Here is an 11272-nt window from a genome sequence, read left to right as displayed (position 1 = left end):
TGGTTGCACTTCCGTCCTCCACAAACATTAAACAATTCCAAAAACAATAATGCCTAGTAATTGTAAGTGAACAGACCGAGCTCTTGATATTAGAACATGGAATACTGTATTTACTCTTTTTTTAACATTTCTGAAAATTATTTCATACAGTTTGTATACTTTGTTTCTGTGTTATAGGTAATCCCCTAAATACAAGGTGGAAAAGATTAAAGATTAAGGTATCTACAGTTGGCTGATATTAAAGCCTCTGAACACCCACACAGGTGTTTTCAGTTATTCTGGCTGATAAGACCTCTGCTTAGGTTGAAGGTGGGCCAGAGCTTTGATGGGAATTTATTAGGTCGCAAATCTTCATTTACCAATACGAATGATAAGGGTTTAATCTTGACCTGCCATAACAGGTGTAACAAAGCTAACAAGAGACTCAGAAAATGTCAATCAATCAGTCTACACACAGCCACATACAGTCCTCGGTAGAGGTCTAATCAGCCAGATTAATTTAAAGCACCCGTGTGGGTGTTCAGGGCCTTTAAAATGTTAGGAAATGGTGCCCTCTTGTGGCCACATCTTTAAACCGCAATCCCACAGTGTTGTATTTTTCATAAGCCTCGCCCCTGTGTAGCCTCATAACCAATCACCACTCAGTCTTTGGCTTCAAGCAGTATGTGGGCCATTCTGATGTCCTGAACTCCGCCTGTCAGGGAAAACTACCCACAACAAACTCCACAATTTAAATGATTATGTTTAGACTAAGTTTAGAAAAGGTTAACATTAGGGTCAGGGCTTCGATTCAAATAGAAGTAAGATTCGTACGCGGTCTGTTAGAAGGTAAAACATGCCTGAAATATTGAACTCAGGAACATAATTTTCCCTTAGTGTTTTGCCTCGGGAAATGGATTAAATCAGTGCCACACTCCACAAGACTGATAATTAGCTTAGCCTCCTAATTATCAAAAACCTCGGCTTTCTTGGAAGAAAATAACTCGTGTGACTCTTCCAGAATGAAGGTACCAACAGAACGTAGTTGAAAGAAGTACCAATGTGTGTTGTTTGCGTTTGTTTTGATGTCTAAATCAGGAGTATTAACGTTAAGTGATGGTAACGATAACCAACTTTTGAAACTGGCACTGACTGTTTGCTAGCTTACCAACCGTGTTCTCCAACGTTACTCCGTTACAGTTCATATAAGACAAATAAGTTGCTAAATTCAGCAGTTCGACGAATGTGGAGGCCTAAATGTGCGTGAGGGAACCTCAGTAACTTGTAAACGGTCGGTGGCGGTTTGTTGTGTCGTGTGTGCCATGGTGACACGGGGGTGGGTCTTTTCAACCGTCTCTGGTCTCTCTCTTAAGTTTTGCGGTTGTCAGGGCGACCGACCCCTGTTGCTATGAAGTGTGCCAGTGAAATCTCTGCAGTCTTTTGACAATCATGCCATCTATAATATAAGGTAAGTTTGCAATACAATACTGTTGATACAAATGTTATCAAAGTTACTTCATCTCCGCAATACGTATATTGTTAAGTTGATGCTAGTTCTGTGCTCTTCCGCCACCAGCCTGACTGGTTACGATAACAGTTGTTAAACAAGTCTTTCTTGACGTTTTTTCATACAGCCTTACGTTACATGGGTAAACTATTGTTTTAAAGAAATTGTATTGTTGCTAGAACGTAAGTAACGTTAGTGCTGCTTGTCTGAAACTTTGGACCAGAAACAGCCTGTTGGCTTCAGTTTAGCTGTTGTTTCCTCGCATGGCTCTCAGTGCATGGTTAGGCTACACACCATCTCAGAAAATCACTCTGCCTGCACAGATTTTTGGAATACAATGTGTCCTCTAAAGGATGTTATCGCCAGGAAAAGTAACTGGAGAAAACTAGCTGTCTCTAGCCAAAACCTACCTATCTATCTATCTGTCTATCTATCTATCTATCTATCTATCTATCTTGAACATTTTTTTAAGAGCCAAAGGCTCTATATCTCCTTGAGTAAATGGTATTTGATGACCTGCATGATGTTGGAAAAGAGGATGTTGCAAATGCAATAACAATGGAAATTTCAATTAAATTGTTTATTGAAACATTTAGGAAAATTAGTTGTGAAATCTGCCACTTTTTTTAATAAAATTACAGATTTTCTGCGAGTTTCTGGAAGGCCACTAAAATAGAAACTTGGGAAGAAATACAGCCTCTTGTAATTAATAATAAACCTTATATATTCACTAAATGCAGGTCAAAGTACCTAACAAAACGTGCTTGTTTTTTTTTTGTTTTTTTTAATTGATCAATTAATTGTTTAGTCTATAAAATATTAGAAAATAGTTAGAAATGCCCGTCACAATTTCCCAGCGCCAAGGTCCAACTGTCCAAACAACACCCATTTACAGGGAAATAAAACGAAGAAATGCAGCAAATCCTCACAGTTTAAAAAGCTGGAACCAGATCATGTTTGATAAATTCCTTAAATATTTTTAACTGATTATTGAAATTGTTGATTAATTTTTTTTATCAAGTAATTGATCAATCAACTTATAATGTCAGCAGGATTCTAAATAGTTGTACAGTTTTATTCAGTCACTGTTTTCACCAGTCCCCTCTGCACAGTGTATGCTGTGCCTTTAGCTCGCCCTGTACCTCCTAATAAGATTAGCTGTCATACATTAGTCACCAGGCCATCCTAAACAGGACAAATACAACTCACTCTAGCTCTGCCAGCCTGTGGGGCAGCTCCAACTACACTTGTGCTCACTGTGTCTCACAATTCAGCCGGTGTCATCCTGTAAAACAAAATCAGGTAGTGTCCCAATTGGCCACTGCAAGGCTGAATGATTTGACAGCTTTGGTGGGACTGGGAATGACAGAGCCTGGCAGAAACTGTTCCTCTTTTTCTATCATTGCTTTTCCTTCCTGCTCTGTCTGTCTGTCTGTCTGTCTGTCTGTCTGTCTGTCTGTCTCTGTCTCTGTCTGTCTCTTGCTCCTACACCTCCACCCCACATGTCCAACCTTAGCTTGCCTGACAGTCAGGTGATTACAGCCCTGCTGCTGTCTGGCAAGCTGAGCTAGCCTCCTGTCCTGGATATATACTGATGATCATTGTCTGTTTACAATCGGTGTAGCCCCCTGTAAGGGCCTTAGAGCAGCTTAATCCCCATCTGGCAGCTGAGATGAATCCTTAGTTCCCCGGGGAATGAACAGGGAGCATAAGCAGAGCAACATTTGAGTTTGTTTCTTTGCTTTGTTCTTACAAGCTTAGAAATCAAACAATTACATTTTTGTTATGGCTTTGATTTCACTAGAAGTATGTTGCTGCCTGCTTCCATTCTGCTAAATTGGGTTACTGTTGGCCGCACATACTGTAACGCATACGGAAACCGTTACTTAAGTAGAAGTAAGCATCCGTACAGAAGACTCCCAATCATCCGCCTTTGGTATTTGACAGTTTTCGATCATGCTTGATTTTGGGAAAAGAACCCAGTCCTTCATAGCTGGTTAAAGGTGGAGCTGATGAAATCATTTATATACTTTTTGTTAGTTTAAATAATATTGCATCATATTTTGTAAGCTTGTCTTACATTTTCAGTGGAAGATCTTAATTTGCAAAGTAACCAGTAACTATGGCTGGCTCAGATGAATGTAGTGAAATTGAAAGTACAATATTTCTCACTATAATGTAAGGGGACACAAGAATATAGTAGCATAAAATCAAAATGCTTAAAGCTATAGTGCATAGTTTCTGCTGCCCCCATTAGGAATTCTAAGTAATGACAACGAAACTGTCGGCGCGTCCACATGAGCCAAGGAGGACACAGAGGATTAAAAAACATGATAGACTCTTCAGAAGAGTTCATTATCTTCACTCGAGTTTTTGCGCGGGAAAGTCACCGGGCGCCGCAATCTTCTGAACATAGCCATACTGAGAAATCTAGAGAGAGTTGTGTGGAACTGATAGTCTTAATTAGCTTTGTAGCAACTCATTTGGCAGTGGCTTGAATGTAACGGACGTTTATTAATATCAAAAAGTTACGCACTAAAGCTAAGTTAAGTAAAATATCTTACAATTGTACTTAAGTACTTAGGTTAATGTACTTTTCACCAGTGGCTACAGGTTTTAATCAAACAACTGCTTGTGTGTGAAAAATGTTTTCATCCTTGTCTCCTGGAGGGCTTGAGTCCTTGGGTAATTCTTGTGTGCTAGAGGATGAAATGAATAAATAATGTCATAATTATTCTGTGAGCTCTAACTCTATTCATTCTGAAGTTATTGTTTTTGTAAACCTACCTCAAGTGGTTTATCCGCTGCGCTGTGTGCTCTCATTCCTTGTGGTCTACTTTAAATGCATAGTGAGTTTGCCATGTTGGCCAGCGTTGAGACACTGCTGATTTGTGTGTGAAAGGGTTGTAGAGGGAGCATGATGTGAGTCTGTCAGTCGTACACACTGAGCCTTGTTTGTTCCTAACACAATCTAAACAAGTGTCTGTGGATGCACATGAGTGTAGAGATGGTCCTATACCATTTTTTGCTTCCCGATACCGATTCCGATACCTGAACTTGCGTATCGGCCGATACCTAGTACTGATCCGATACCAGTGTGTCATATATTTTATTATGTTTTAACAACTGTATACTACTATCCCTGTATGGATGTGATATTATTTCTATCTTTGTTGTCAGTCTGGCTCAGGTTAAACTCTTTGTGAAACATGAACAAACACAAACAATGAACGCCACAGAACTTTCTTTTATTATGCAGTTTGACAGTCAGTTATAATGGAAAAATAACATAAATAAACTACTTTAACATAGATTTTCTTTAGGGCTTTACTACGTGGTATCGGATCGGTGCATAAACTCCAGTACTTCCCGATACCGATACCAGCGTTTTAGGCAGTATTGGAGCCAATACCGATACTGGTATCTCTACATGAGTGTGTCTGTATTTCTGAGCAAAAATACTCTTGTGTGTTTTTGTGTTGGATAAGAGACATTGTAAGAAGCCAGGCTGAGGCTAATAATCTTCTTGCAGTAATCTGGGATATTGATGAAAGACGCATAGATGCATGGTGAGCACTTTACCCAATAAGAATCTGAGTGTTACTGTGCAGAATGTGCTTTTTAAAAGTTAATTTCCTTGCATTAAGTTGAAAGTTCTGTGACTTGGTATGTGGTCTGCTGGCTGCTGATAAACACTGCTTGAACTTGAAGTATTTTAATGAAAATTTGAGAATGTGGTTATTTGGCATATTATAGGGTATAAGCATATAAATTAATACCGGTAAATTAAATGTTTGTCTTTGTATCACTAACATACTGTTTTGGGGTGAGGCACTGGCATCGTGTATGTTAAGACTTGTCAGAGATTTATTGCAGCTTGTGTTCATGTTGTGGAGTTGCCATGGTGAGCGTTTCAGCTCTAGGCAAATACTTGGGGGACTTGATGTGACATTGTGAACCAGTAGTCTTTTCCCAGCTCTGTTACATATGTCTGTAATAAAGATCTATAAATGCTTAGTTGTGCGACCTGACAGCAAAATATTTAAGCAAAGGGCAATAAAATAAATCCTTGCATAGACTAACACAGAGGTAATGTCACCTTGGAAACAAGTCCTTAAGTGCTGCACCTCACACAAGATGTCAGACAAAATGTCTTGTGACTGTACTCTGACACCATTGCCACCTCCAACTTTTCAGAGGTATGGTATTTGTTCAACTTGGTCACAAGCACTTACACATTACCTGAAACAATTATGTCTGTAGGCTAACTAACTAACTAACTTAATCTTTGAATTAATCGTCAGTCTATAAAATGTCAGAAAATGGTGCAAAATGACAATGAGACAAGGACGCTATCACATAGACACTGCTGAAAAAAAAGCACATTGCTGCAGTGACGGAAATAAAGAAAAAATTGCTCAACTAAAAGCTTTTAATGAATCAGTGACCTTTAGCTGGTAGCTTGTTTGTGCTTTTCCACAGCATTCTGTATAATAAATCATTTCACTGCACATGTTAAACAATTTACTAGGGCTGCTCCCTCTTAGTCGATTAGTCGACTAATCGGTCGTTTTGGTCTTAGTCAACTTAGATTTCTTTAGTCGATTAGTCATGTTTTATGCTTTTTTCATGCTGAATGACTTATTTCCAAGAAACGTACGAGCACATCTCTGGTAAACACAAGAATTAAAGTGGTGCTTTTGCATGACTCTTTGCAGAGAAACTCAGATTTACAGATCTGTCGATTAAATCAACTAATCGATTAGTCGATACAATTGAATGAGTGTTAGTCGACTAAGAATTTCTTTAATCGAGCACAGCCCTACAATTTACAGTCACAAGATTAACAGATTTACAGTATTCCATAAGGATATGACCCCTCAGTCCACCTGATCCACTTCCACAGCTCTGTCTTCACACCGCATGTCATATTAATTTGTCAATTCAGAAATGCTCAGATCAGATGCACTTAACAGCACAACCTGGGTCCACATTGAATACTTTGTTATGATAGCATTTAATCCATTTATTGCCACCTTAGGATTTCACACAGCAGCAATTCCTCCTGTTGGAGAATGATACACAGAATATTCATGAGAGATGCAGAATGTGCAGTGGGACACATAAAGTAGTTAAGACCTGATGTATGTAGTGTAGATGTTTGTTTTTGGAGGAGCTGCGTGTGAGTAAAAAGATAGATGGATGACTGCCTCTAAATTTATTGAAAATTTCTGGTTAAGGATATACAATCCTCTATACCAGACTCAAACACTGTGTACAACAAAAACAAAGGATATAAACAAATTTGAAGCACACTAATTTCATAAATCACATTAATTTCATGATTATAAATAAATAAGTTACATAAATTACAAACCAGCTTTTTAATGTTACATGACATCTTTTGACAGACAAAATGTATCCAACCTTTTCTTGAAAGAGTTAACTGAAGGGAAGCGCACAACTTCTTCTGGAAGCTAGTTCCATGCTTTTACCGCACAAAGTGTGAAGAATGTTTTTCTCTTTTCAGGCATGTTCTGGGGTAAAGCTTTAAAGAATTCCTTCTTAAATCATAAATATTACTCCAAAAATGAAAGATAGGCTCAACAGTTGCATCATACAGTATTATTCCATGTACAATACCTCAAACATGTCTCCTCTGTATCTTCTGTATACAAGAGACGGTAAACGTAATTTTCCCCATCTCTCTACGTATGACATATGTTTCATTTCTAGGATTAATTTAGTAGCTCTTCTCTGGACCTTTTCAATCTTTTCTACATGGACACCAGACTGAGCTATTAAATTCAAGATGGGATCTTACCAGAGATTTATACAGTGGTAAAAATATATCCTTGCGTAGATTTGAAAAGTTCTTTTTAATTAATGCAATCATAGATGTTGCTTTTTTTTTAACTTTTTCAGAAATGTTTGAGTGGAATTCAAGTGAACCGTCCACCACAATACAGTATATCCTTTTCCTCTTGTACTTGCTGAACCACAAGATCACTAACTGAATAATTAACTATGTCATTGTTTAACCCTAAATAGTCTAACCCTAAAATGACTCCATTGGGAAGGCTTGTTTTAGAGCTGTCATGCTAAGAAGTGGTGTCAAAGATTGTGATTTTGAATTAGGAATCACATTGTAGGACTGCAACTAACGATTATTTCCATTATCAATGAAACTGAGATAGTTTTCTTCTAATTTATAAATCATTTGGTTTATAAATGGTCAAGAAATGTAAAAAAGTCTGATCACAATTTTCCAGACCCCAAGGTGATGTCTTCAAACTGCTTGTTTTGTCTAAAAGTCCAAAACCTGAATATATTCAGTTTACTATCCTGTCTATTTAAAAAGCTGGAACCATGAGTATTTTATTTTTACTTGTTCAATTGATTTTTTTCTGGATAGGCTACCTCTGTTTTACATTTTAATGCTTTAAATGATTATATCTATCTCTCTATAAATGCATTTGAATGCATTTTAATTATATAGTGCTTTTTTAAACACTCAAAGACACTTTACAAAGTTTTTAAAAGGAAGTACACATACTATGGCAATTCAGTTACTACAATACACACATTATAAAACATTAAAAGCAGCTCTAAAAAGGTGGGTTTTGACATCTGATTTGAACACGGACAGATTGGTGCAGTCTCGGATGTGTTTGGGGAGAGTTCCGGGGGGCAGCTATAGAGAAGGCTCTGTCGCCCCAGGTCCTGCCCTAGTTCACGATAGGTGGCGACAGTAGGTTGGCATCAGAGGAGCGGAGGCTGCGGGAAGTGGTGTGGTGGTGAAGCAGGTCGGTGAGATAGGAGGGGGCCTGGTTGTGGAGGGCTTTGTGAGTGAGGAGAAGGACTTTGAATTGTACGCGTTATGGGACAGGGAGCCAGTGGAGGTTCCGGAGGACCGGAGTGATGTGGTCACGGGAGCGTAAATGGGTGAGGGGACGAGCAGCAGAGTTCTGGATGTATTGAAGTTTATTAAGGACTTTGGACGATGAACCATATAGAATGCTATTGCAGTAATCAATTCTGGAAGTAATGAAGGCATGGATCAAGGTTTCGGCAGCAGAGAATGTAAGTGATGGGCGGAGACAGGCAATGTTTTTGAGGTGGAAAAAGGCAGTTCTGGTGATTTGATTGACATGCTGTTCGAAGGTGAGGTTGCTGTCAAAAATAACTCCAAAGTTGCGGATGTGTGGGGAGGGAAACAGAGTGGAGTTGTCGATGGTGAGGCAGAAGTTGTGACTGCTTTTGGTGAGGGATTTGGGACCGATGATGATCATGTCAGATTTGTCACAGTTGAGTTTGAGGAAGTTGGTTTGCATCCATGATTTAATTTCATTGAGGCAGTTGGTCAGAGTGGAGCGAGTGGCAGTGGTGATTGATTTGGTGGAGATGTAGAGCTGAACGTCATCGGCGTAGCAGTGGAAGCTGAGACCATGACGGCGTGTGATGTTACCAAGAGGGAGTATGTAGAGAATGAACAGGAGAGGACCAAGCACTGAGCCCTGGTGGACGCCTTGGGACAGAGGAGCAGGGGAGGTGGTGCAGTTGTTGATGTTGATAAACTGTTGTCTGTTAGTGAGATATGATCTGATCCAGGAGAGGGCAGTACCAGTGATGTTGAGGGAGGAAACGAGGCAGGAGAGAAGAATGGTGTGGTTGATGGTGTTGAAGGCTGCAGTGAGGTCCAGGATGATTAGGATGCTGAGGTGACCAGAATCACATGTCTCTGTGTGTGTGTGTGTGTGTCCCCACACATGCGCAGTACAGCAGCGGGGGTGGGGAGTTGCTGCATCCCTAGAACTAAAAAGCAGCTGTGGTGCGGTTAATGTTACACTTCCCTCGAGGCAGGCAGGTACGGTGGCCGACAGGGGCAAACGTCCTGCAACTTAAGAAAACACACGCAAATAGACAAAACACAAGCAAATTAAGAAAACAACTTCATTAATTTGACAACACATGCGCAGCATTCAGCAAACGCACTGCAAATACCACAACACAACCAAATACATAAACGCACTGCAAATAAAAAACGATGCAAAAAGAAAAGCACGCAAACTCCGAAAAAAGAAGCGATGCAAAAAGAAAAACAACTTCATTAATTTGACAACACATGCGCAGCATTCAGCAAACGCACTGCAAATGCACACAACACAACCAAATAGATAAACGCGCTGCAAATATCACAACACAACCAAATAGATAAACGCACTGCAAATATCACAACACAACCAAATACATAAACGCGCTGCAAATATCACAACACAACCAAATAGATAAACGCGCTGCAAATATGAAACGATGCAAAAAGAAAAGCACACCAACCCAGAAAACAAATGCAACAAAAAAACGCTGCATCCAGATTACACAATGGAAGTTCTCCAGGCCTCTAGAGGGAGCAGCTAAGTGGAACAGCTGGATTTTCGACCGTTATTAACCGATATTAAATTCATATTATTATTATTATTATTATTATTATTATTATTATTATTATTATTATTATTAATAACATAATATATTATTAATATACAGTCTATGCTCCCGTCTCATGCACTCCCGGCTGGTGCCGTCCCCGAGCTTTGCCTTTTCAAAATAAAAGCTCGCGTCTGGTCCGCTATGTGTTTGTACTTTGGTGTGTTGGATGTTTGTGAACTAAACAGTACGGCAGTCATGCTGATGAATACAATAACTTTTTCAGCAGATGTCTTACTTACAACACGATGGAGTTAGCAAAACAGTTTTGTGTTTATATGTGCGGGCGGGATTTATTCAGTTTGATAAATCCCACGGTAAATTGGCTGGTTTACTAAACAGGGAGGGACTAGAAATCCTGTCTTGTATTTCTTTGTATTGTTTTTTGTATTTCAAGAGCGAATTGCTCCACAATATGAATACAGATTGATCACTTATTTTGTTGGTAACCGTTGTTGTATAATCACAATATTACACTTGAGGAGGTCTACACTTCAGTAATTTCAGACCTCGAAATTAAACCCTCTCATGTAATATGGCTTAAACAAACGTCAACATTAAACGCTGATGCAGTTTTAAATGTTTTATCACCACGAGTTTACAGACATGTCTCTGCTGATTGAGTATCACCTGTGACCTGAGCCGAGACACACCCACCAAACGAGAGAAAACAGATCTCAAACATAGATTTAATATTTACAGTCTATGCAGTCTATGCAGTTTCTCTCTCTCTCTCTCTCTCTCTCTCTCTCTCTCTCTCTCTCTCTCCCCGTGAGGTCGAAAATCCAGCTGTTCCACTAGCTGCTCCCTCTAGAGGCCTGGAGAACTTCCATTGTGTAATCTGGATGCAGCGTTTTTTTGTTGCATTTGTTTTCTGGGTTTGTGTGCTTTTCTTTTTGCATCGTTTCATATTTGCAGCACGCTTATCTATTTGGTTGTGTTGTGATATTTGCAGTGCGTTTATGTATTTGGTTGTGTTGTGTGTATTTGCAGTGCGTTTATCTATTTGGTTGTGTTGTGTGTATTTGCAGTGCGTTTATGTATTTGGTTGTGTTGTGTGTATTTGCAGTGCGTTTATGTATTTGGTTGTGTTGTGATATTTGCAGCGCGTTTATCTATTTGGTTGTGTTGTGTGTATTTCCAGTGCGTTTATGTATTTGGTTGTGTTGTGTGTATTTGCAGTGCGTTTGCTGAATGCTGCGCATGTGTTGTCAAATTAATGAAGTTGTTTTTCTTTTTGCATCGCTTCTTTTTTCGGGGTTTGCGTGCTTTTCTTTTTGCATCGTTTTTTATTTGCAGTGC

The 11272-nt window shown here is 39.3% G+C and overlaps 1 protein-coding gene across 6 annotated transcripts in view; it reads left to right on the top strand.

Moving 5' to 3' along the window:
* The first annotated feature begins 716 nt into the window (after positions 1 to 716).
* Positions 717 to 11272, top strand: part of akna (AT-hook transcription factor) — a 77433-nt gene continuing 66877 nt past the window's right edge. For 2 of the 6 annotated variants that reach the window (XM_031277548.2, XM_031277544.2), the window contains exons 1-2: positions 718 to 1007; positions 1353 to 1447. The gene's annotated coding sequence lies outside the window, so the exon portion shown is untranslated. Of the gene's footprint in view, positions 1008 to 1352; positions 1448 to 11272 lie in introns of all 6 variants that reach the window. The other 4 variants (XM_031277549.2, XM_031277547.2, XM_031277550.2 and 1 more) reach the window with 3 other exon arrangements.

Source organism: Sander lucioperca, chromosome 14 (genome assembly GCF_008315115.2).
Source record: "Sander lucioperca isolate FBNREF2018 chromosome 14, SLUC_FBN_1.2, whole genome shotgun sequence".
Taxonomy (NCBI): domain Eukaryota; kingdom Metazoa; phylum Chordata; class Actinopteri; order Perciformes; family Percidae; genus Sander; species Sander lucioperca.
This window is presented reverse-complemented; position numbering and strand designations above follow the sequence as displayed.